General features: G+C 37.8%; 1 long non-coding RNA gene across 1 annotated transcript in view; it reads left to right on the top strand.

Moving 5' to 3' along the window:
- Positions 1-11,232, top strand: part of LOC135211736 (uncharacterized) — a 13,399-nt gene extending 2,167 nt beyond the window's left edge. The window contains exons 2-3 of the long non-coding RNA XR_010313737.1: positions 9,019-9,118; positions 9,793-11,232. This is a non-coding gene — a long non-coding RNA (uncharacterized LOC135211736). The remainder of the gene's footprint in view (positions 1-9,018; positions 9,119-9,792) is intronic.
- The last annotated feature ends 13,768 nt before the right edge of the window (positions 11,233-25,000 follow it).

Below are 25,000 nucleotides of genomic sequence, written 5' to 3'. Positions count from 1 at the left end.
TACACCTCCCTTCCAGTTTCCATACTATTATGCAGTTATGTATGGTTACTTTTAACATTTTACAACACTTCCACACCCATCAAAGTTAGGTTTATATGTCATTTTACCTACTGGGGGCCGAATCCCCTCCCCCGGTTAGGCAACATACCTTTAAGTTTAGTTTGTTATATGTTGGTTTACCTACTAGTTTTACTTCCTTGAAGGGGGTTACCCGGTTAGGCTAAGTTGGTTAGTTACTTCAAGGGGGTGGATACCAGGGGGGGGGGGGGGGGGTGTGGTTAGGTTACATTCCCTACTTGGTTACCTACTAGTGGTTTGGTTTGGTTAGGTTACATTTCCTTACTAGGTTAGGTTAGGCCTTTAAGGGGGGGTACGGGGGGGCGAAGCCCCCTGGTCAGGCAATGTTCCCTACTAGGTTAGGTTGGTTAGGTTACATTCCTTACTAGGTTAGGTTAGGCATCTACCTAGTAGGCCGTTTAGGTTAGGTACTCTACTAGGTTAGGTTAGGCCTTTAAGGGGGGGTACGGGGGGGCGAAGCTCCCCTGGTCAGGCAATGTTCCCTACTAGGTTAGGTTAGGTTAGGTTGGTTAGGTTACATTCCTTACTAGGTTAGGTTAGGCCTTCAAGGGGGGGTACGGGGGGGCGAAGCCCCCCTGGTCAGGCAATATACCCTACTAGGTTAGGTTAGGTTACATTCCTTACTAGGTTAGGTTAGGCATTTAAGGGGGGGTACGGGGGGCAAGGCCCCCCTGGTCAGGCAACATTGCCACTAGGTTAAGTTCCCTACTAGGTAAGGTTACATCCTCTGCTAGGTTAGGTTATGTTAGGTTGGTTTGGTTCTTTAAGGGGGGTTACAGCAGGTCCAACCCCACCCCTGGTCAGGCAACATCCTCTACAAGTTTAATTAGTTTTGTTATATGCTAACCTATGTTTAATTTGGTATTTTGTATTTATTAAAACAACTATAGGCCCTATTACACATTTACCACCCAGGACTTAAATCCCACCCCCTCCTGGGCCCGTTATATATGTATTTGTATTATTTCATATTTTGAACCCATCCCACTTTTACATTTAGTTCCTTAACTACCCATTTACTTTTATTACCCTTAACATTGGCAACTTATCTTGTTAACCCTTAAACGCCGACTGGACGTATTTTACGTCTAAATTTTTTGTCTCTCGGGTGCCGACTGGACGTATTTTACGTCGACATACAAAAGTTTTTTTAAAAATTCGCGGAAAAATACTTTTAGGCCTACCAGCCGAAAACTCTTGAATCACGCGCCTTGGGGGATGCTGGGAGTTCACGGATCAAGGTGTTGTTTTGTTTACAATCGTTACGCAGGCGCGCAAGCGCGAATTTCTTTCTTGCCGCACTAAAAAGTATCTGTGACACATCACGGAAATTATTTCGTCACTTTGACATAATTTTTTTACCATTTTAAATTAGCCGTTACATAGAGTATTATATATGAAAATGTGCGCATTTTTATGTAGAATACAACAAAAAATACTCATGATTGTAGCTTTTATCAGTTTTAAGATATTTTCATATAAATAACGATGTGCCAAAATTTCAACCTTCGGTCAACTTTGACTCTACCGAAATGGTCGAAAAACGCAATTGTAAGCTAAAACTCTTATATTTAAGTAATATTCAATCATTTAACTTAATTTTGCAACTAATTGGAAGTCTCTAGCACAATATTTCGATTTATGGTGAATTTATGAAAAAACTTTTTCCTTACGTCCGCGCGGTAACTCTTCCGAAAATAATCATACATGCGATTGTGGTAATGTTTGCACCATTTTAAATTAGCCGTTACATAAAGTTTTATATATGAAAATGTGCGCAATTTCATGCACAATACAACTAAAAACAACCCATGGTTGTAGCTTTTATCAATTTTGAAATATTTTCATATAAAAAATGATAAGTGACAAATTTTCAACCTTCGGTCAATTTTGACTCTACCGAAATGGTCGAAAAACGCAATTGTAAGCTAAAACGCTTATATTCTAGTAATATTCAAGCATTTACCTTCATTTTGCAACAAATTGGAGTCTCTAGCACAATATTTCGATTTATGGTGAATTTATGAAAAAATAAAATTTTCTTTACGTCCGCGCGGTAACTCTTCCGAAAAAATCATACGTGCGATTGTGGTAATGTTTGCACCATTTTAAATTAGCCGTTACATAACGTTTTATATATGAAAATGTGCGCAATTTCATGTATAATACAACAATGAATAGTTGAAGGTTGTAGCTATTCTCATTTTCGAAATATTTGCATATAAATCACGATAAATAGAAAAAAAACCACGTTCGGTCAAATTTGACTCTACCGAAATGGTCGAAAAACGCAATTGTAAGATAAAACTCTTACAGTCTAGTAATATTCAGTCATTTATCTTCATCGTGAAACAAATTCGAAGTCTCTAGCACAATATTTAAATTTATGGTGAATTTAAAAAAAAAAACTTTCCTTCCCTCCGCGCGCGGATTCTCCGCCACAAATCTCCGAAATGCGTAAGTCCCATTCTCGGAATATTTGCTCCGTTTCATATTAGGCATTTCATAGAGTTTTATATATGAAAATGTGCGCAATTTCATGTAGAATAAAACGAAAAATATTTGAAAGTTGTAGCTTTTCTTATTTCCGAAATAATTGCATATAAAAAATATATATATAAAAAATTCGACATTCGGTCAACTTTAGCTCGTCAGATATGGTCGAAAACTGCATTTGTAAGCTAATATTCTTACAGTATAGTAATATTCAATCATTTGTCTTCATTCTGAAACATATTGGAAGTCTCTAGGACAATATTTAGATTTATGGTGAATTTTTGAAAAAAAATATGTGTTTACGTAAGCGCGTTACGAATTCATGCATTATTTTGTGATAATATTTTCTCTGTGTTGCTTTTATCGTTTTACAATTTGTTATATACCAAAATGATTGAAATTTAGTGTAAATTACAACGAAAAAAAAAGTAACTTGTTACCTTCAACCGTTTTGCGCACAGCGCGATTTGAATACAATTATATATGAAATTTCGTTTTTGCGCTATCATATATCGCAAGCCAGCCTCAATGGGTGCCGGTCCCAAGCCCGGATAAATAGGGAGGGTTGGTGTCAGGAAGGGCATCCGACTGTAAAAACCCACGCCAAAACCAATGGAATGAGTCGTGATATTGATGAGAATAGGGCTAGGGCGTACTCCGTAAACGACGCACAGACACATCGCCCTAACTCTGTGACAAGGCGAGGGCTACTGCATCATGAGCGGGTGCAGCTAAAGAAGCGAGCTCTAAATGTGATCAGAATAGGCCAGCTCAATATTGGGTCTATGACAGGAAGAGGAAGAGAGTTGGCAGAGTTAATGAGGATAAAGAGAGTGGACATTTTGTGTGTGCAGGAAACTCGATGGAAGGGTAATAAAGCTAAAGAACTGGGGGATGGCTACAAGTTAATCTATAGTGGAGCAAATGAGCAGGGTAGGAATGGCGTTGGAGTAGTGTTGTCGGGGGAAATGAAGAATGCAGTGACGGAAGTGAGTAGAAAGAATGACCGCATTATGAGAGTGAAGATATGTTATGGACGGGAAACAATGAACATCATTAGCGCTTATGCTCCACAAGTGGGCTGCACAGAGGAAGAAAAGAGCCGTTTTTGGAACGAAATGAGTGAGGTAACGCAAGAACTGGAAGAGCAGGAGAGAACTGTAGTGGGGGCAGACTTTAATGGACATGTCGGAAATGAAAAGGATGTAATTGAACGTGTGCATGGAGGACATGGGATTGGGGAGAGAAACCCAGAAGGAGAGAGTATAGTAGACTTTGCTGTGTCCTTTGATATGGCAATAGTGAACACATTCTTCAAAAAGAAGAGGGAGCACTTGATAACATACAGGAGTGGCGGTAGATGCACACAAATAGATTACCTCCTTTACAATAGATCAAGGCTGGTGGAAGTTAGGAATTGTAAAGTTATCCCAGGTGACCACGTGGCCCCCCAACATAGGCTCCTTTGTATGGATTTAAAGATGAAAAGAGAAAAGAAAACGAAAAAGAATGGGGTAAAGAAAATCAAGTGGTATAAATTGTTAGGGAGGGATAATGATAAGAAGAGAGAGTTCAGGAGAAGAGTGCTGGGAGAGGTTGATCTGGGAATTGAAGATGTGGGAGAATGGTGGAGGCATAATGCATCAGTGATTAGAAGACATGGAAAGGAGATACTAGGGGAAACATCTGGAATAGTATGGGAGGAAAAGGAGAGCTGGTGGTGGGAAGAAGAGGTGGGGGAAGTGGTGAAAGGTAAAAGGGAGGCAAAGAAGAGATTTGAAGAGTCACAGCTGCAGGAGGACAGAGAAAGATTAAGAGAAAGAAACAAAGAAGTAAAAAGGGTGGTAGCTCAAGCTAAGGCAAGGGCATATGAAGAGGTTTATAATGAACTGGAAACCAAGGAAGGGTTGAGTAAGATGCTCAAACTGTCAAAAGTAAGAAATAAAAGAACAAAGGACATCACCCATATTAAGCAAATGAAAGATAGGAATGTACTGACGTAAAAAAGGAAGAAGACATCCTGAAAAGATGGAAAGAGTATTTCGAACAACTGCTAAATGAAGAAAATGAAAGACTTGTAAGAGAGGATGGACAAGCAAACATGGGAATGGTAATGGGGATATCTAGGGATGAAGTGATACGAGCCTTAAAAAGAATGAGAAATGGGAAGGCAACAGGACCTGACTTAATCCCAGTCGAAGTTTGGAAAGCCTTAGGAGAGGAAGGGGTAGACACCTTGTATGATCTGATGGTAAAAATATTCGAACAGGAAAAGATACCAGAAGAATGGCGGGAAAGCATATTGATACCCATATTTAAAGGTAAAGGTGATGTCCAGGAATGCAGTAATTATAGAGGTATAAAACTAATGTCTCACACGTTGAAGATTTTGGAAAGAATCATAGATAGCAGGCTGAGAGAGGAAGTTAGAATAGGGAAGGAACAGTTAGGATTTATGAAGGGAAGCAGCACAACGGATGGAATATTTTGCATAAGGCAGCTAATGGAGAAATTCAGAGAAAAACAACGAGACCTGCATCTGGTATTCATAGACCTTGAAAAGGCCTATGACAGAGTGCCAAGGCAAGAAATATGGAGATGTTTGAGGGAGAAGATGGTGCCGGAAAAGTATGTCAGAATTATTCAGGAGATGTACAGGAATGTGTATACTAGAGTGAGGAGTAGTGTTGGTGAGACGGATGGATTTGAGATAGGAGTTGGATTACACCAAGGGGTCAGCACTTAGCCCATTCATCTTCAACATCGTGATGGATGTAATGACCAGGGATGTTAGAGAAGCAGTGCCATGGTGCATATTATACGCAGATGACATTGTGTTGTGTTCAGAGGGGAAGGAGGAGTTGGAGGGGAGGTTGGAGAGGTGGAGAGCAGCACTTGAGGAGAGAGGAATGAGAATAAGCAGATCAAAAACCGAATATATGTGTTCTAGTATTACTGAGGACGGTGGAAGTAGCATAAGATTGGGTGGGGAAGAAATAAAGAAAGTACAGAAGTTCAAGTACTTAGAGGATAGCGGAAGCATGGACCAAGAGGTGAGACACCGAATTCAGGCAGGATGGAATAACTGGAGGTCTGCATCAGGGGTACTCTGTGACAAGAAGGTCCCTCTGAAATTGAAAGGAAAGTTCCATAGGACGGTGGTCAGACCAGCAATGTTATATGGAACAGAAACGACAAGTATGAGGAAAACAGAGGAGAAAAAGATGGATGTAGCAGAAATGAGAATGTTGAGATGGATGTCGGGAGTAACAAGGGAAGATAGGATTAGAAATGAGTATATAAGAGGATCAACAAAGGTAGCTGAAATATCGAAGAAAATACAGGAAGGAAGGCTTCGATGGTATGGACACCTGTTACGAAGGGAGGAACGTCATGTTGGAAGACATACGATGGAAATGGAAGTGCAGGGTAGAAGGAAGAAGGGAAGACCAAGAAAGAGATGGCGTGATTGTGTAAGGGAAGATATGGAATTGAAAGGTATAAATGAGAACGAGGCACAAGACAGAAATCGATGGAGACGACTCATTCGTAATGGCGACCCCATATAAAAATGGGTTTAAACTAGGAAGAAGAAGATATATCGCATTATTTATATATGATAATGATAATTTTTTTCATTTCTGATGGTTGCATACTAAACTTCAAGCAATGAGAAAAAAAAGGAGTCAAAAATGAACTCTTAATCTTGAAAACTAAGCGCGCTGTGATTTTTTGAAAAAAATATTTTTTCCGCTTACGCGCTCACTCTCAAACCCCTCCGGCACACGGGAGTCATTTTTTTATTTACCGCTCCGGCGTTTAAGGGTTAAGTGCTTGTTCATTTACCTCAGCCCCACCCTGCCTCAACCAATAGCATCAAAGCATTTTTACTACTCCACCCCACCTCTCCTACCCTGTTTTCTACGGTCTGGCCTCCTGCCACCTCCTAACTGTAGAACTCCAACACTGTTGAATCTGCCGCCATGACATCCACTGCTGCATCTACTTCACGCTCGCCCCAGCCCCTCACCAGGAACTCTTTGCCAACTTCATGTAACAATTGTTACACGAGTTACAAAGATTTCTCTGCCTTTTACTCAGGTAATTATGATCGACTAATCGGTTTTTGCCAGGACCACGGCCTCCTGAGAAAGCAGGTCTTTTGCCCCCATTCAGTTACAAAGATTTTTCTGCCTATTACTCAGGTAATTATGAACGGCTGGTCTGTTTATGCCAGGACCACGGCCTCCTGAAGAAGCAGGTCTTTTGCCCCCATTGTGGGAATGAGTGCTGCCTAGATCTGCAAAAAAAGTGCTTTAGGTAAATACCTTACGAATAGTTTGTTGGATTCTACATGTAACCATGATATGACCCGGCCCTAGATTAATGGCAATATTATATTACACCTATACCATTTATGACCTACTCCATATTTTCTTGTTTATAATTGGTATTTTTCCCTCCACGTTTACCTTTAGGTGTGACCGGTCTTATCGACCGCATAGTAAGAAAGCGAAGAAAGCGCGTTCTTACTACTTTTCCTTGTTTAAGGGCACTTGGTTCTCTGGGTCCCACCTTGATGTTGAGACAGTTCTGTTCTTCGCATACCTGTATGTGAGTGATTTTTTTTCTTACAAGGTTGCGAGAACAGAACTTGGACTGTCGGACTCAGTAATTAATGATTGGGCCAGCTTCTGCCCGGGAAGTAAGTAATTTTTGGTTGCTTATCCCCTCACCATTTTCCATTCATACCCCCTCCTTCTCCCCCGCTCTCTCCCCCCCCCCTCCCTCTCTCTCTCATACACAACCTGCCTTGTATTATTATGAAATTTACCCTACTTAATTACCTCCCCTAACACTGACTTTTATTTCAGGTCATAGTTAATTGGTGCTTCCAACAGAAGAAGCAAATAGGTGGGCCCGGCACAATTGTTGAAATCGATGAGGCGAAGTTTGGTAGAAGAAAATACAACGTAGGTCGCCTCATCGAAGGCCAGTGGGTATTCGGTGGTATCTGCAGGCAGACCCGGGAGTTTTTCATTGTTCCCGTACCCGACAGGACGAGTGGGACTCTGCTTGCAGTTATCAAAGAATACATTGTGCCAGGTACCACTATTATTTCTGACTGTTGGAGGGCTTATGACTGCCTGCGAGATGAAGGTTATGTCCACTTGACAGTCAACTACTCGATGAACTTTGTGGACCCAGAAACCGGTGCCCATACTAATACTATCGAGAGGAGGTGGAGGGAACTCAGGCAGTCGACTCCAAGATACGGGAGGAGAATGTATAACTTCGTCGGGTACTTGGCTGTTGCTTATTTCAAGCTGCATTTTGAGGAACCCAAGACCCGCCTCCACGCATTCTTAAAGGCAGCTGCTGCTTTGTACCCTCCACCCCTTTAAGGTAAGGTCCAAACATTATTCTTAATTATTATGTTTTAGGAAAGTGAGTGTTAGGCTTTCGCCGAAAGTTGTGTCAAGGTATGTTACTATTCAGTGGGGTGCTGCTAAGACAACTCTCACCTTCCACCTTACCCGCCCACCCCCTGTGCGTTACCCCCCCCCCCCCCCTTAGTGAACATATGGCTCCGTGGTGGTGGGGAATTTAAACATGGCGGCTGTGTTTACATTTTCTTCACCGTAACGAATACTTGGTACCTTCCTATAGGACCGTTCTTCGGTGACTTAAACTATGGCAATTGACATTTTCTATGTTATTTTAGTTGCTTTACAAGGGTTGTAAGGAATATTTTTTCCGTTTGGTTGGAACTAAACTTTAATATACCTTTGAGTTTGGTGCGGCTATTATGTAACTTTCAAAGGTCAATTACTGCTTAGTTACAGCCGGCCGAATGGATATTACTTTTAAATCTTGTACAGTAACTAAAATAACATAGGAATCAGTCAATTGCCATAGTCTAAGCCACCGCGGATTGCTTCTGTAGAAATACCGTTTAATCATATTAAGTTTTAGTATATTCTTCTTAGCAGCTGGGTGAAACTGAATTGCTAGTGAATTATTTTCTAGTAGTTCTTAGATATTGAATTGCTAGTGAATTTTCTTAATAGCTGGAAGATTTTTAATTCTTAGTTTTTATTTTCCGTATTAGCATGAGGACCATCTTAAATTGCTATTTAAATTTTCTTGGTAGCAGCTGGACTGCATTGAATTGCTAGCGATTTTTTCTTGGTGGCAACTGGATATAGAATAGTTAGTGAACTTTTATTTATAGCAGCTGGACATTGAATTGCTAGAGTCTTGTATTTTTCGCTTTAACAGAAAGGCTATTTTGAATTACAAGTGAGTTTTTCTCGGTAGCAGCTGGACATTTGAATTGCTAGTGTATTTTTTAGTATAGTTGGATAGTACCGAATTGGTAGTTATATTTTTTTTTTTTATAAAGTTCTGGTATGTAAGACTTTTATTCCTGTTTATTTTCAGGATCCTAAATATGGAAGGCTTCAGCTTCACTTTGGTCAAAGTAATAATTCTGCAAACTTCACTTCGCCGGACTATATCCGTAACTATAAATTTCTGAAAGGTAAGATTTTCCTATTTTAGTATACTCAAAAAACCTATACAAACACCTTGCAAGCTAATCCTCCCCCTTCAGGGGCGGAGCCCCTGAAGTGGGGAGGAGCCCCTCTGGTGTACGGTAGACAATGTCTACCGTACGTCAGAGGGGGGCTTGTTTTTTATTTTTATAATTTTTTTTTCTTATTTTTACTAACACTATCAAACCTAAACTTAAGTGCTTGATGTTAAGTGAGAACTTGATGTCTACAAAACTAAGGGAAGAAATGTTTAATCTAATTTCCTTGAAACCCAAAGATAAACTGACTGCCCATTTTCAAGTTGTTCAGTTTTCATCAAAGGCAACATTTGATAAATTGATAAAACTGTTGCCTATTTTTAGAGTTGCTCAGTTTTCATCAAAAGCAACATTTGATAAATTGATAAAACTGTTGCCTATTTTTAGAATTTTTTCAACGTAAGCTTTTATTTTTTAAATTAAGTTTTTTTTTATGTTTCGAAGCTCTTAGCATGCATGTTTCGATTTTTAATATATTGTTACGATATTTATGGTAGGATTCTTTAATCTTACTTAATAAAAAGTTTTAAGTTTCTTAAATGTTAGGATATTCCTATTCTGTTAAGCTTGCATGACAGCATAACAAATTTTAAGAATGTTTGACCTGTGACTTTTAATTACAGGTTTTGCTGGGATGAAGAGAAACAGTTTTTCCATCAAACCGCCTTTAAAACAGCATGATAGCGACAACAGTTGATTGACATAACAGATATTAAACGGGTATGCTACTAATCGTCAGTAGTAGACCCAGCAAGTCCATTATTATTGAGTGGTGGTGATTATAGTCAGTAGTGGACCTTTTGAGTTCATTAATAGTGTAATTGTGGTGGTAGTTAAAATTACCCGCAGATTTTATACCTAGAGAAATTGACCGGGTTTGTTAATAAAGGCTTATATAAATTTCTCTTATCTACGCTAAATCTGATGTCTTTCCTTTTGATCCAACAGCAATCCTACTAGATCACTTGTCTAGTTTACTGGAATGTTTTCTTTACCGCAAGATTATATAACTTGCAATGCAAAGAGCATCCCGTTCACTGATTAAAGTTTCTATGAATTTAAATTTGTTTGAGCTAATGTGAATTAAATTTGTTTGAGCTAATGTGAGGTATTACTAATATCTTCGATTTATTGAAGTTTCTATTTGTCAAATCACTAGCAATTTGAGGTATTGCTAATGTGGTTATCTTTAATTTAGAATGCATACGTGAACTATTGAGGCTAAAAATAATTATCAGTTCCTTTTCTCATTCCGGTGTCAAGGCTTTAAAATATTAAATTTTACTAAGGCAATGAAGCATAAAGAGGTAGATGAAAGGGAATAGTTAAATAAGTAAAACTGAAGACTTGCTCATTCCTTGATACTGTTTTATTCTTTGCTTTAAACTGTTAAGTCTTGAAAGTGGTTAAAATGAATCTTGAAAGTGGTGAAAATGTGTTTAAATTTGAGTGGGAAAATAAATTAGCCATTAAAATTCTGTAAAAGTTTGCCATTAGAATGAAGTAACTGCAGATAAGCTCCTGGAACCCCTCCCATGGTTCTATGGTTATCTGCAGAGCACGTAACATTTCCTGGAAGACCTAGTTGCTAGGCAAACAGAGCCAACGTCTGTTCCCGTTATTAAATCTATGCATCTAGCTTTCTTAAATGCCTGCTAATCCTGTTAAATTTTCTTAGGGTTGGGGCTAAATTTTCGATTGCTAGAATAGAAACTGGTTAATTAATACGAAATGATTTAACGCATTGCTCGAGTAGGTCTATTAGGGTTTAAATCTTGAGCTGCTGGGACTCACTGCAGGGTGACCAGACTTCCCGTATTTGACGGGATTGTCCCGTATCGACCCTCCCCGGGACGCATTTTGTCCCGTATTTTCAATATCTTAAAAAAAAATAAATAAACTAGCGAAATTTGTACTGCGCATCCCCTCTTCAAACGCTCAAGTGGAGCGAGTGTTACCTCTGATGGGCCATCGATGGGGTGGGTGTAGGAACCGGTGCAGTGTTTAGATGATAGTCAGAACTACAGAAAGTGCAATTTCACACTGTCCTGTTCGGAGTTCATCACGTACGCTCAAACCAAACACCATCTCTTGAGAGCAGTTAGATCTAGTGCTAAATTTGACAAATGAAAAATAACTTAACAATGAGGAAAATAATTTTAAAAGCATTATTGAAAGGTTTTGATATGTATTTTGTCTGCAATTCAATATATTACGGTCAGTCACTTTTGTTATTAATATCCTTCAAAGCTGCAAAACATGCTTGATTGCAATATTCTACTGCTTTGACACATGTAATGAACAGCTGTTTGTAACAAAATCTACAACGAATGCTCTTTAAAACAAAAAAGTAATTAAAGAAGGCTGAGAAGGACTTTGCCTGAGTCACTGCGTGCATAACTTCGCATAAGTTGTCTATATTGTTCAACTACATCTTCAATTTCAGTGTCCCGTATTTGAATTTTCAAAATCTGGTCACCCTTGCTGGGAGTGTAACAGTAAAGTTGAGCAATGAGCATACGTTGAAAAAATTACATACGTAGGCCTATCGTAGCTCACTGCCAAATCGCAAATTCATAGTGGTCCCTTCAGACCTAAATAAACTTAACTACATTGCAATGTGTAACTTAACGCAGGATCATTTGTGTAGGAATAGACTACAGTTTTGAATATTAAGTTTAGGTTAACTAGTTGCAGGAAAATTTTTGAATTGGTGACGCTTTAAATGAAGAAACTTGCCAAGTTTTCAATGTCCTTATGGAAAATATTTCGGTAATTTCCTTTAAACATTCGGAACTTTATTTACTCGGAGGATGGACGGAAGAATGTGTATTTACTCAGAGAAAGAAAGGAAGACTGTATATCGTTGAATATCTCTAATACTTTAATAAGCTTTCGAAATTTGTAGTATTTTTAAGAGAACGGAAATTCATCCGGTAATTTGCCTCTAATAGTAGCTAATAATTCAGGCAAAATATTCAATAATACGCTGACCAAATAACTATAATTATGTAATTGGGTATCAATAGAAACAAATCTGACAATTTTAATATGAATTAAAAATTTTCATTAAGCAGTCAAGTAAAGTTGAGCAGGGCAATCTGGTAAACTAAAGTGGACGTACATGGCATAGGAATAAATATGACTATTAGGAATGAATTCAAACTGAGGCGGTTGTTCAGTGTTTTCTAATCGCGCTGAACTTACAATATTAGGAGGGCTAACTCCGGCAGGGCGGGTTTCCACGGAATGTGTTTGCCTTAAATATGGATTGCATTCTTAACGTTTGCTGTTAAATTGATATTTGTATGGCTACCTTTTTTCTGTTTAATCCATTTTGGTGAGCTAGAAAATATACATTGAACTCCTGGTGACGTAGAGATATATGTACAGTATTAGTATATAACTTTTCACAACGACACTGTGCATCTTGCTATGATTTCTATTAAATTTTATAATTTCATGACTCCTTAAATAAGCGAACGCCAGAAGTTATCGGTAGTGGTAAAATAAGTGGCTTCCTTGTTTACCAACGTCAAATTTGATTTACACTATTATCGAAGTTTTAAAAGTTGGCTTACTTCTATAGGTGACGACCAATAAAAAAAGATATTTTATGCTATCGCCATTTGTAATGGCAACGACAGTACTCCTATTGTTAAGGTTATTGCGATGAAATACACAACTTAATATTTTTAAAACATTCATTTAAATCGGTGGTGACAATGATGTCCCGTCCTTTGTCCTTCGTTCTTACGGCCTGTCCACACGTCGGGCCTGATCGGTGCACTTCCCCTCTAACGGGCACACTTGACGGGCAAACCGTCAAATTGCCCGATCGGTCTTGTAGCAAAATCACCATGGTGGTGCCCGATGGCTTGAACTTCGACCCTGGCAGACGTACGTTAACCATATACATTTCTTTTACCGAGCCATTCTTATCACCATATTCTCTTCTTTTTCATCACACAAAACTATTATCATGCTACACTATCTTCTTCTTTGCGATAGGCACCATGTTTTATCTTACCGCACTGAACACACTACTGGCATCGTCGGGCACGCCCACCTCTCCATCGCCTCACCCGCGTAGACAACATTCACGGGTAAGCCCGCCAGAATTTGCCCGTCAACCCCGGAGCACGCCGATCAGGCCCGCTCGTGTGGACAGGCCTTTTAAGAGTACAGTGCCTTGGAACTATATATTTTGGCAGGGTTATTCATGTCGAAATCTAAAGTTGAAGACCCGTACAGGGAGGTAGTGAGTTTTTGTTTTTTATTTTATTATATTTTTGTGTGTGTGTGGGGGGGGGGGGGGAGACTCTTTTGTTATCCACTTTTTAGCTGATTTACTTTTTGATAACTGAAGTGTTTGTCTTAAGCCGAATATTAGTATACTTAATTTCAAGAGGCTTCCCACCTGGGTGTTAATTCCGAAAAACACAAATGCAGAGTCCTTTGAGAATGAGGAGGTCTGCTGTATTTTATTAGTTAAACAGCCTTGTTTTTTTAATCAGGGCTGGACAGTCCCAAGTTAATATTAACTGTTTAATACGTGTCTTTCTATGGTCAGAAAAAAGTTACATTCTAGCAAAGACTGTTTTCTCATCCGGAATCAGCATAAAATGCGTAACGCACTGCACACGAATTACTTCTTATCGACCCATTCTCCACCTTGTCTAAAGCCACACGATCCACGGGACACGGCCACAGGTAAATAAGTCACAGGGGGAAAAAAAAGGTGGCATTACTCTGCAGATAGTCATCCCCCAGGGTTTTAACCCGGAATGTATCTGCTTTTGCTGCGTGTTTAGTACAAACCCGTTGGGGATTACATACCGTATAAACAAGAAAAAGACTGTAAATATCATATGCAGGTAATGACCCACACGATATATTGTGAATTTCTCCCCTGTGACCATTACCAGCCGTCGTATCTCTCTCTCCAAAATGGTGAGACTGAGATTATTTCCTGGGAATTTATAACCGGCCAGCATTTATTCAGTGCTGTTATTTCTTTGTAAGTGTTGGGTTGCATCCACATTTCAAGAACTCCTGTCACAAACGCATGCCGGCAACATATATGGCGTCTAGTGCGAAAGTGGTCTATCCCGCCCGACATTAGCTTTGGGTAATTATCTGTCTAAATTGATTACTGATTACTGCCGAATGAAGTTGTGCAATGAACTATTACCATTATATATAAATTAAATGTTCAGGCTAGATCTTTCATGCTAGATCTTTCATGCCATTGTGTTATTAAATTTTGATTGATTTTTTTTACGGTCGATTTTTTTATCTAACTCTCCCCCCCCCCCCCCCCCCCCCCCCCCTCTTTTTTTCTTATGTTACGGTCGAGACTTTCATTTACTCCCCCCACCGCATTACATCATGTTCCTAGAAAGTTGTGGTTTACTTAATTGTTTAAAGATTGTATGGTATAAGAAGAGTTCTGTAAAAATAATTAAATAAAAGTAAATAAATAAATGCTGTATCTAATTCTGGGGCGGCTGGCGTGGATGACAACAACACTCGAGGCGCGCTCTGATTGGCCATCCGGGTTAGAACACTTTCCCGCCCGATCTGAAGTTAATCTGCACCTCCTGTTGGACCAAAAGACGATAACTTTAGACCTTAGTCAACCCCGCAGGATGTTCGCTTTTGCCTTTTCCGACATCAATACAAGGGTTTGAATCTGCGGACAACGCGTTCCCGCCGATAATTCCAAACCGCATTTTTTAAGGTTAGGCCACTTCCGCCCTTTACAGGTTGGAAAGAAGTCAACGAACATAATTGAAGAACGGACGTTTGACTGGATAATCGTATGAAGCACTGATTAGAGGTACCGATGTCTTTAACTTGTATTCCACACGTGTGTGTGATATGTCTGCGGTAAATTACCGACGTGTTTCGGCGACATATTTTATTGTAGTTAGGATGCACTCTTATACATTTCTCCTTGTACAGATGTACAGTGATTCGTCTCACTCATTCCTTTGAAATTGTGTGCGCGCGCGTGTGTGTGTATGTATGTGTTTGTAAATTTGCTTTTGGTTGTACAAGATAATAGATCAAAGTAAATAAGTGACCTCAGTAATTTGAGAACAATGGGCCAGTTCTGTCAGCCTGTAGGGTATAGAATTAAAAACGTTTGATGCTGAAAGGGATTGACGGCAACATCAAAAGTTGACATAATAATAAATGTCCACTCTGCAATTGCGAAATACAGATTACCCATGTCGGCTTCACTGTTGGCCACGGGATGATTAGCAGTACAAAGGTGATAATGGTGACGGCCTAATCTAGTTATGAAGCCGTGATGTATTCATGGCAGCAGTAGGAATGAAAGATATGATTTATATGCCTGTTTTCAACCACAAAAAATAAACAAAAATAATCTAGGAAGTAGACTAGTTGAATTTTCAATTTCAGTTCCCACTACAAAGTATAGATTTAGGTAACCTATTGAATTGAGATAATTTCTTCCTTGTCATTTTTTTTAAACCGCATACAGTATACTAAAAAAATAAAAATAGAAAACACTAACTTATAAACCTGTGCAAACGTTTATAAAATTTTCTCACTGATTTTGGGAATGGCTGATATGCTAATATCCCAATTCCATCGTTATTGAACAGTTTCTTTCTTATTTTCTTCTTTTTCTTTATATAACAGCATTTTTGTGTCAGTACATATTACGCATGAAGCGGATCATAGACTCGGTAATGCAAGCAATCATTTTCCAAAGAGCTATTTGTACTACTCAGTCTTTTGTTTATCATCTTTGTAGTCATTATGTAGCGGGAAAAAGCATTGAACAAACTGGCTAAAGAATTGATATGACTGTTTTATCTAGAACACAAACGCCACGAATAATTAAACTGAAGTTCATTATGCTGTTGTTGTTAGTGTTAACTGTCCAGTTTGGCCATAGGTGGTCAAGGTAATTCAAGGTAAACCTTGAACTGGGATTAATTTGAATGCAACAAATGATTCGATATTGGTTTCTGCCTGATCCATGAATACTCGATCATGTACGCCCAACATATCTAAATAAGTATCTTTTATCTTTCCTTTTTTTGGGAGGGGAGGGGGTTGGGAGGGCGCAGGGAAAGGGAAGGGGGTTGCTTGATAACTATTTGCTACAGTACCAATCTGAAAAAGGATAATAGCTATCTTTTACACAAAAAAGTGTTTCAAGTTCAGTAAGCAACCTCTTAAACTGAAGTATTTTTAAAAGAAGAATTGTTTAAAAGTATTGGGTGTGGCTAATACCACTTGTTTTGGTAATGACCAATCCAGTCAAGATTATCGTACGGAAATTTTGCTTTATTCTAAGGAAAGGTAAAAGGTTTTTTGCTCTTGGAAAAGTGAAAGTATATGGCCGTAAATTTTTTTATTTTTTTTATTTTGTTACTTCAGCCTGTTATCATTGTATAACGTGATGTCCAGCATTCGATTTAGACATACTGAATGTCTCTCTCTCTCTCTCTCTCTCTCTCTCTCTCTCCTCATTATGCGTGCGCTTGTTTGCATGTTAGCTTAGGCCTACAATTCCAAAAATCATAAAAACTTTAAAAAAATCCGCAGTGTCATCTCTTTTAATTAAATTGAAAGATTGCAAACGAAGGTGGAAATATACTCTATTCGGTTACTCGGGAAGTAAGCCCATAAACTACTTTGTTGTTATAGGAAAAGTCTATGGAAGAGCCTAAAAGGTCTAAGAAAGGTGTTCCGCATCGAGTTTATAGATACAGGAATTTTGGCATAGGATACTTATAATTTATTTATCAGAATTAAGTTGTAAAAATTAAATAATGGGCATGTTAAACAGTACATAACAATTATTTCTAATAAAAGATTACGCATTTATTGTAATTTTCGTTGGTGAAACAACGCGCTATTTGACCGTAGATTTTAACGCGCGCTCCGAAAAAGCTGTGGGTCGAATCACACCCTTTTTTTATTGCAAATAAATTACTTCCACTAACTGCTCGTTCCGCAATCACAGTTTTAACAATTAACCTCTTGTACCTAAAACACCGTTCGACATCAAATTAATGGTCTTTAATATATTTTTTTTTATCGCGAATTTGCAACCAATTTTTACTCAAAAAATAGGTAAGGGAGAAATTATTCCAAGCCTTTATCATGGCTCCTGTGTGTGACAGGGGTGCCGTCAATGACGCTTATGGGAAAAAGATTGTGTGAGGGAATAGGAGGATAGGCCCCCACCCCGCACTCTCACCCCCCCCCCCCCCCCCCCCCCCCCCTCCCAACACACCAACCCATTTTTTTTTACCTGTAACGGTATGCGAGATATTTTGCTTTTGATAGTAAAAAGTATGGATATATCTTTTGCCAGCTTTGTTCTATAAATAATTCTGTTTAATATATTACATTAATGCCATGACACTATTCCAGTGTATGATGTGGTGGTAAAACAGTCCATCTCACACACACACAAACAGAATAATAGTTATTGCAATGAAAGTATACCAATTTGAAAATAAACTACAATTTGATGTAGATTCAATATTTAATCATCATTGGACTGGCTACAGATTATCATTTTATTATCCGAGTTTTAAAATTCAACATGAGTAGGTAACAGCGATAAAGAATTATGACATTACTCATTTAATTGATACCTGATTAGCTGATATTTCTTCTTCTTCTTCTTCTTCTTCGAGAGAGAGAGAGTTCAACTAAGCACTTTAATCGTATGATTAGGGCAGTGCGGATAGTACTATAGAATTGCATGGATAGTACTTTAGCGCAATACCGTGTTAAATCTACAACTGATTCTATATAACCATTGATACAGCGCTCACTTTTGTCGTGCAATGACATACAATTTGCGTCTGTCATTGAGATTGTTTTCCTAATTTTCCTGTAACTGAGGCTTTAATGGGATGTGTCTTACTGTCAACTTTAAAATGGCCCATTTGTCCTGTTAATTAACAAGATTGCATTTAGTATAGCCTAGACATAATATTTAGGGTAGTAGTTTGCCACTGTTTAAGTGTCGATGCCTCACTTATAGCATCAGTCATTTGTACTATATCTAAGAATGCAGTCTGAAACTGACCGGTTGTGTTGTCAACAATTACGTTACCGTTTCGTTTACAACAGAATAATTTAACAACCAAACAACCGTTTCATCGCCAACAAAACCGCAGCTAATTTAAGTTTATTTAACAAATTCAAATGATGAAATATGTAGTTAGCCATGTATCCTTTCATTCCCATTGCGTACATTATATTTTCTTTTTCATAATAAGAGTCACCTATCTCATTTAAAGAGTCTGTTGTCAAAGCCTAAATTATGTTAGTATCCCGTTAATTTTTCTTATGAATAATAATAATTTATGTAGGTTCGCCCTGGTACCGTTTTCTATGATGATGAGCTGAACCTAGAAGGTCTGTTATTGTACAGTGATGCTGAAATCTGATGCGACATGATTTGTTTGTATCGTCCAGATTCTCAGACTCAACGTGACGTTGCCAAGTAGTGATAAACTTCTTTTTATTTCTAATGTCATACATGTCGAAAAGTTTGCGAATTCACACCTAGCACTATTTTATAAATATGTTCCCTTTTATGCATTGGTATAATTCGTAATCTGTGTGATTCGAACTAATTTTGATCTACGTTGCTTAGACCAAAGTACGGTGTGATAAGGTTGGCAGTGCCATCAGTGACAGCCCACTTAACATGGTCCTTGGACTGGTCAACCTAACTACATCTGCAGCATTATAACAGTAGACCAAATAAGCTCAACAGTCATAACATTTTCAAAACAGGTGTACGATTTACAACAAGTATTTTTGAATGTTGAAGTTTTAGACTGTGTTTAAGCTTCCTGTATGTTGCAAAATTATTTATAGGCCTAAAAAAATAATCTAAGCCTTCTGAGATGTAATCTGTTACTAATGATTTTATTTTTAGAGATTACCCGTTCTTTGAGGAATAAAAGATGATGATGATTTTGATTATATGAAGAAGATGCTATTCATCGAAATATCTAGTAGTATTAATATCAAGGTATATGGAACACTTGCTTTTTAACTGGCTTAAAATATTATTTTCTTAAAAGTCCTTCTGCTCGCTTTTGGCGTATAATTTATTCTTTCATAAGGTAACCTGAAGTGCAAGAATGTGTAGATAACCTCATTTGCTTTCTGGCTAGAAACTTTAAGGTAGAGGTGTGTAAAGTAAAGAATCTAACACACCTAGGCCTAGAAACAAAATGTTGGCTTTCACAAAAGAATAATTGTGAATATTTGCTAGTACGTCATCATTTTCGAAGTGGTTAATAAAGATAGCATAAATAATTTTATTTGTATGAAAATCCCAATATTCGTCTTACAATATAAAATAAGTGTTTTCAAGATATTTTCATTATCGCTTCTCATTGCAGACCTACGTATGTTAGACCTGGTAGTTCTTGTTGCACCACCCCACTAATGGCTGCGTCACACACGCTCTACTCAGTTTCTGATATCAGTGGGCGCATTCTACTTTTGCATTTACATATTTATATTTTTTTCAGCGTCGAGGCGTACAAATAATCAAATAGGACCATTTCAAATTTCAAAGTTGCTTTGAAAGCAATAATAATGATACGACAAATTTTTTTAGTTTTTTTTTAATTTAATAATTGAACTGATGTTAGAGGACGAGTTCGGTTTGGTGAAATGCATCAGCGATGAGTGAATGAAAGTTTTGAAAGTGTTTTAGTTGGAGAGCTGGGTGGATTTTATTCACACTATCGAGTACAAAAGGTTTGAATGTGTAATTCTATTGTAAATCACCTAACAATGAAAGAAAGGTGATTTATATGTGTGTATTCGGCTATTACCAACTAGTATGTGTACAATATAAGTCTTGTCTGATCATTTTTATTGGTTGCACAATCCTGGGCTTTGGTCCCTGAGGGTCTCAAAAGGAGAGTCAAAAATCCAATTAAACAAACTTTCGAGTACAACAACCGTTTCAATCCTGTTTCATTTAGATCACCCCTCAAATTAAACTAATGCAACTTAAGACATGAAAATACCTGGGGTTACTAATTAAGACACCTACTAATTAACGACCAATTACCGATTTATTTAAACTTTCAAGTACAACAAAAATTCTTCTTGCAAATGATTGTTTAGTAATCCTAGACACCATATCCACAACTTAAGACGCAATGTTTCCTGGGGTTTGTAGATAAGATGGGGGTCTTTGGACCCTGAGGGATATGAAGACATTTATACAAAAGAGGGAGTACAACAATTTTGATTGATGCTTTGGATGAAACATTATTTCAAATGAACAAAAATGCAATTTAAAACACCAAAAAAACTGGGGTTATTAATCAAGACAACTACTGATTAACGACTAATTAACATTTAATTACACTTTCAAGTACAGTAAGTTCCAGAAGTGAAGCGACAAATTTCAGAGGATTTCGTTCGAAATTCACTATCTAGCAACTACAACACGTAGCTGAAAAACTTATTTTTTTCTACAGTGAAAGCTCTATCAAGCAAAATGAAGCTAACATATGATGCACAAATATCAAATTATGATATTTATAACAACCATAAGAAAAAATTACGGTAATTTTTCTACAGTGAAAACTCTATCAAGCAAAATGAAGCTAACATATGATGCACAAATATCAAATTATGATATTTATAACAACCATAAGAAAAAATTACGGTAATAGTAATTATTTCTAAGTGAAGTAATTACTTCAAACTAAACAAATGAAAAAAATTTAAATTTTCGTTCAACACAGGATTACCAACATTAGCAATGTATTTTTCGAGCAATGTGGAAACAAATATTTAATATCATAGTGCATTATCAATTATTTTAGCGAAGATGCATAAAACTATGAAAGTATCAATAGAATGTATAGGGAAAATCTCCGCATCATTAAACATAATCAACCATGAATGCACCTAGATTCAACATAAAAGTTGGATGTGGTTGGTAGTTCTGATTTTAGCTTCTTGGACCGAGCATAAATCACCATCTTCGAGAAAGGCTGTAACTGCTGCTGCTACCTTCAGCAGGTGACTAGGCCTAGTTCCCGGCATAGCAAGGCTTACAATGTTATTTAGGCATAGATAGAACCACTAGGACCGACACCAGGACCAGTCCTTGCACCTGGGAAACAGACTCGCTATATAAAAAAATAAGGACGGTCGCAAGCAACCAGAAAACCCGTAAAATCACCACCTGGTTAAATAAGGAGACGATAGACCCCAACTGCCCCTCCCCCCTTCCACCTCTACCCACAATCCTAACTCAACCTTTTTCACTTCAACCTTTTATCTCAAATCTTCTTAAAGACTTCTTGAAGTCTGAATTTGCATAAGTGGGCGTATCATAAAGGAGTGTCACCCAAATTCATATTTCCACGGGCAACCAGTAATCAGTTCGATCCAGTCAAGCATTATTGTATAACAGAAATTCATGAGTTTTGGGGGGATTTATATATATATATATATATATATATATATATATATATATTATATTAAAGAATCACCCGAGCATGACCAATAGGCCTAGTGCTCTGGTTATTCTTGACTATTTTTTATAGGTAAAAAGATCCTGAGAGAGAGAGAGAGAGAGAGAGAGAGAGAGAGAGAGAGAGAGAGAGAGAGAGAGAGAATTACAGGAGATAATCAAATTAAAATAATGCTCGCCAAGCATATTCACACTCCGGATCGTATGGACAAGAATAGTATCACTTATGCACTGAAAATAAAAGGTGGAAACCTACGAAAATACTTGTTTTATGCGACCCTGAACGCAATTCCACATGCAAAAATTAGCAAAATTGAGGAAATCGATGAAATTATTAAATAACAAGCTGGAAAATATATTTCCTTGATTCTTGAAATAGGCCTAACCGTGTAGCTAATGCTAACCGCGATATAACTTGGATTTCGTTTTTTTTTTTTTACACCTACTTGTGTCTTATTTATATTTCATTTAATCAGATACTCAACTTCTTTCTGCTTTATCAAAAGAAATCATAATAACTTTGGATGGAAGAATGCACTCGGTACTTCGTAGAAGATGGAGAAGTATATGCAGAATCAGCCCCATCTCTAAACTGCAGCCACTCGGAGGCTGACACTAGAGTCATCATTCACATGATTGAGGCGGACAAGTCCACACCTGGCGACATAGTCGTAAGAGCTTCTGCACTGACATTCAAGTGTTACTCCTACACCACGTCCATCGAGTTTCCTCCACCGTGTGGATAGAGGTTGGGACAAGAGGACAAGGCGACCTGCGTCATGTAAACGTAACTATGATTGCTGCTGCATAGGCCAAGCTTTGTGTGCTGCACTCCCCGGCCTACACCAGTGATGCCGTTTTTTCTTCCCAAAATTGGCTTTTAGCAGTGTTACCATAGGCAGTTCATCTGATTTTTTTTTTACGTTATTTATGATTTAATGGTTAGAATGAGTATTTTCCGATTAGAATTATTTTCCGTAATGTTAGAAAACTACACGTCACTAGCTTAATATATTGTATTTTTGATGAAGAAAAATAAGGATTTCCATAAAATTCATTTGTATAAATAAGCAGGATGTGTTTTATATCTTTATTTTCATAATAAAACATAAAAAGGTAAAGTTAAGAATTTTTTTCTTCAGTGCCGTGGCCTGTGGTCGGTAAAGCCATGGAGGGTTGCCAGATGTCACCAGAAAGCCACACTAATAGACGAAATTCCTCAAAACGGCAAACCTGGCCTACACGCGTTCACTGGCTTTGACTATACCTCTGCCTTTGCAAGGAAAGGAAAGAACAGGCCATATGCAATTGTGGCAAAAAGTGACAAGTTCCAGAGAGCGTTTGCTTCATTGAGCCAGGCTGCCCCAACAGAGGAAGTCATCCAAATCTTGCAGGATTTTGTCTGCGTGTTGTACAGAGCAAGGAAACTTGTCCCACTCAACAAGCACCGGTTCAACGTGGTCGAGAAAGCCTAAAAACGAAAGTCAAATGCTAAGCACCCATTTGAGAAGCTTAAAAGCATTGCAGGAAGCAACATTCCACCATGTGAAGCAGAACTAGCACCTCACGTGGATAGAAGTGCATTCGTTGCAAGATTATGGGGCAGTGCTCATCACCAAGACATGGACAAAATACCCACCAATGGGTGGCAAAAAACCGACGGCGAATTTCGCATAATTTGGTTCAATGGAGAACAGAGGTTCAGGTCGAAACAGAGCCAGATGACAACAGTGGTGATGCCCAGGAAGATGGTGGTATGGATGATTATATGGATGAAGATTATGATCCTCTCCCAAGAGAAATGGAATCATCAAATGAAACTACTGATGACGATCACGAATGAGATGATAGCAGTAAAATTAAGACAGTGACTTGACCTAGGATTCGATTTGGTCACTATAAAACAATAAACTATGTCGTACATCATACTACATTCTATGCAGCATTATTTTCTGCAAAAAGAAATTTTCTCACATGAAAGTTTAAATAAATCTATCATTAATTAAGTAGTCGTTAATTAGTCTTAATTAATAACCCCAGATATTTTGGTGTCTTAAATTACATTCTTGTTCATTTAAAATAATGTTTCATCCAAAGCATCAATCAAAATTGTTGTACTCCCTCTTTTGTATAAATGTCTTCATATCCCTCAGGGTCAAAAATGCGTCTTAAGTTGTGGATATGGTGTCTAGGATTACTAACTTATCATTTGCAAAAAGAATTTCTGTTGTACTTGAAAGTTAAAAAAATCGTTAATTGGCCGTTAATTAGCAGGTGTCTTAATTAGTAACCCCAGGTATTTTCATGTCTTAAATTGCATTTTTGTTCATTTGAAATAATGTATTATCCAAAGCATCAATCAAAACTGTTGTAGTCCCTCTTTTCAATAAGTTCAGTTTTGAGGGTCTTCGTATCCCTTAGGGCCCAAAGACCCTCATCTTATCTACAAACCCCAGGAAACATTGCGTCTTGAGTTGTGGATATGGTGTCTAGGATTACTAAACAATCATTTGCAAGAAGAATTTTTGTTGTACTTGAAAGTTTAAATAAATCTGTAATTGGTCGTTAATTGGTAGGTGTCTTAATTAGTAACCCCAGGTATTTTCATGTCCTAAGTTGCATTAGTTTAATTTGAGGGGTGATTTAAATGAAACAGGATTGAAACGGTTATTGTCCTCGAAAGTTTGTTTAATTGGATTTTTGACTCCCCTTTTGAGACCCTCAGGGACAAAAGCCCAGGATTGTGCAACTTAAGATGCCCCCTTTTTTTTTATTGTTAGCTGATTTACAATAGAATTACACACTCAAACCTTTTGTACTCAATAGTGTGAATAAAATCCACCTGGCTCTCCAACTATTCTGTAAGTGTTTTTTTTTCTGAGATTTGGCTACCCATGACATTTTCTTACAGTTTTGAAATATTTGACAGATTTAACTCTTATGGAACATATTATGGCCTTATCATATGCAATAATCGTGTTTTCGCATTGAAATAATAGGTAAATTTGGAGCGTGTTAGTTGCCAGTTAGTGAATTTTGAACAAAATCCTATGCAATGATGTAGCATCAGATCTGAGCAGAGCACTACAACAATATATACAAATGGACCAGAAGAAGGCCACAGGTAGCATTCACATGTGTTTTCCTGTGTAGAATAATCACCTATACAATGCCAAATTTTCAAGTTGCATAACTTACGAATGACTGAAGCTGACGTGAAATAGTATAATCTAAGTGTCACATGAAAAGCTATTTAATGATAACGTCATGTTTACATATGTCCATTTGTGTTGGAATAGAAC

This window comes from Macrobrachium nipponense, chromosome 4 (assembly GCF_015104395.2).
Source record: "Macrobrachium nipponense isolate FS-2020 chromosome 4, ASM1510439v2, whole genome shotgun sequence".
Classification (NCBI taxonomy): domain Eukaryota; kingdom Metazoa; phylum Arthropoda; class Malacostraca; order Decapoda; family Palaemonidae; genus Macrobrachium; species Macrobrachium nipponense.
Note: the sequence above shows the minus strand (reverse complement) of the source record. Positions and strands in the feature narration are given on the sequence as shown.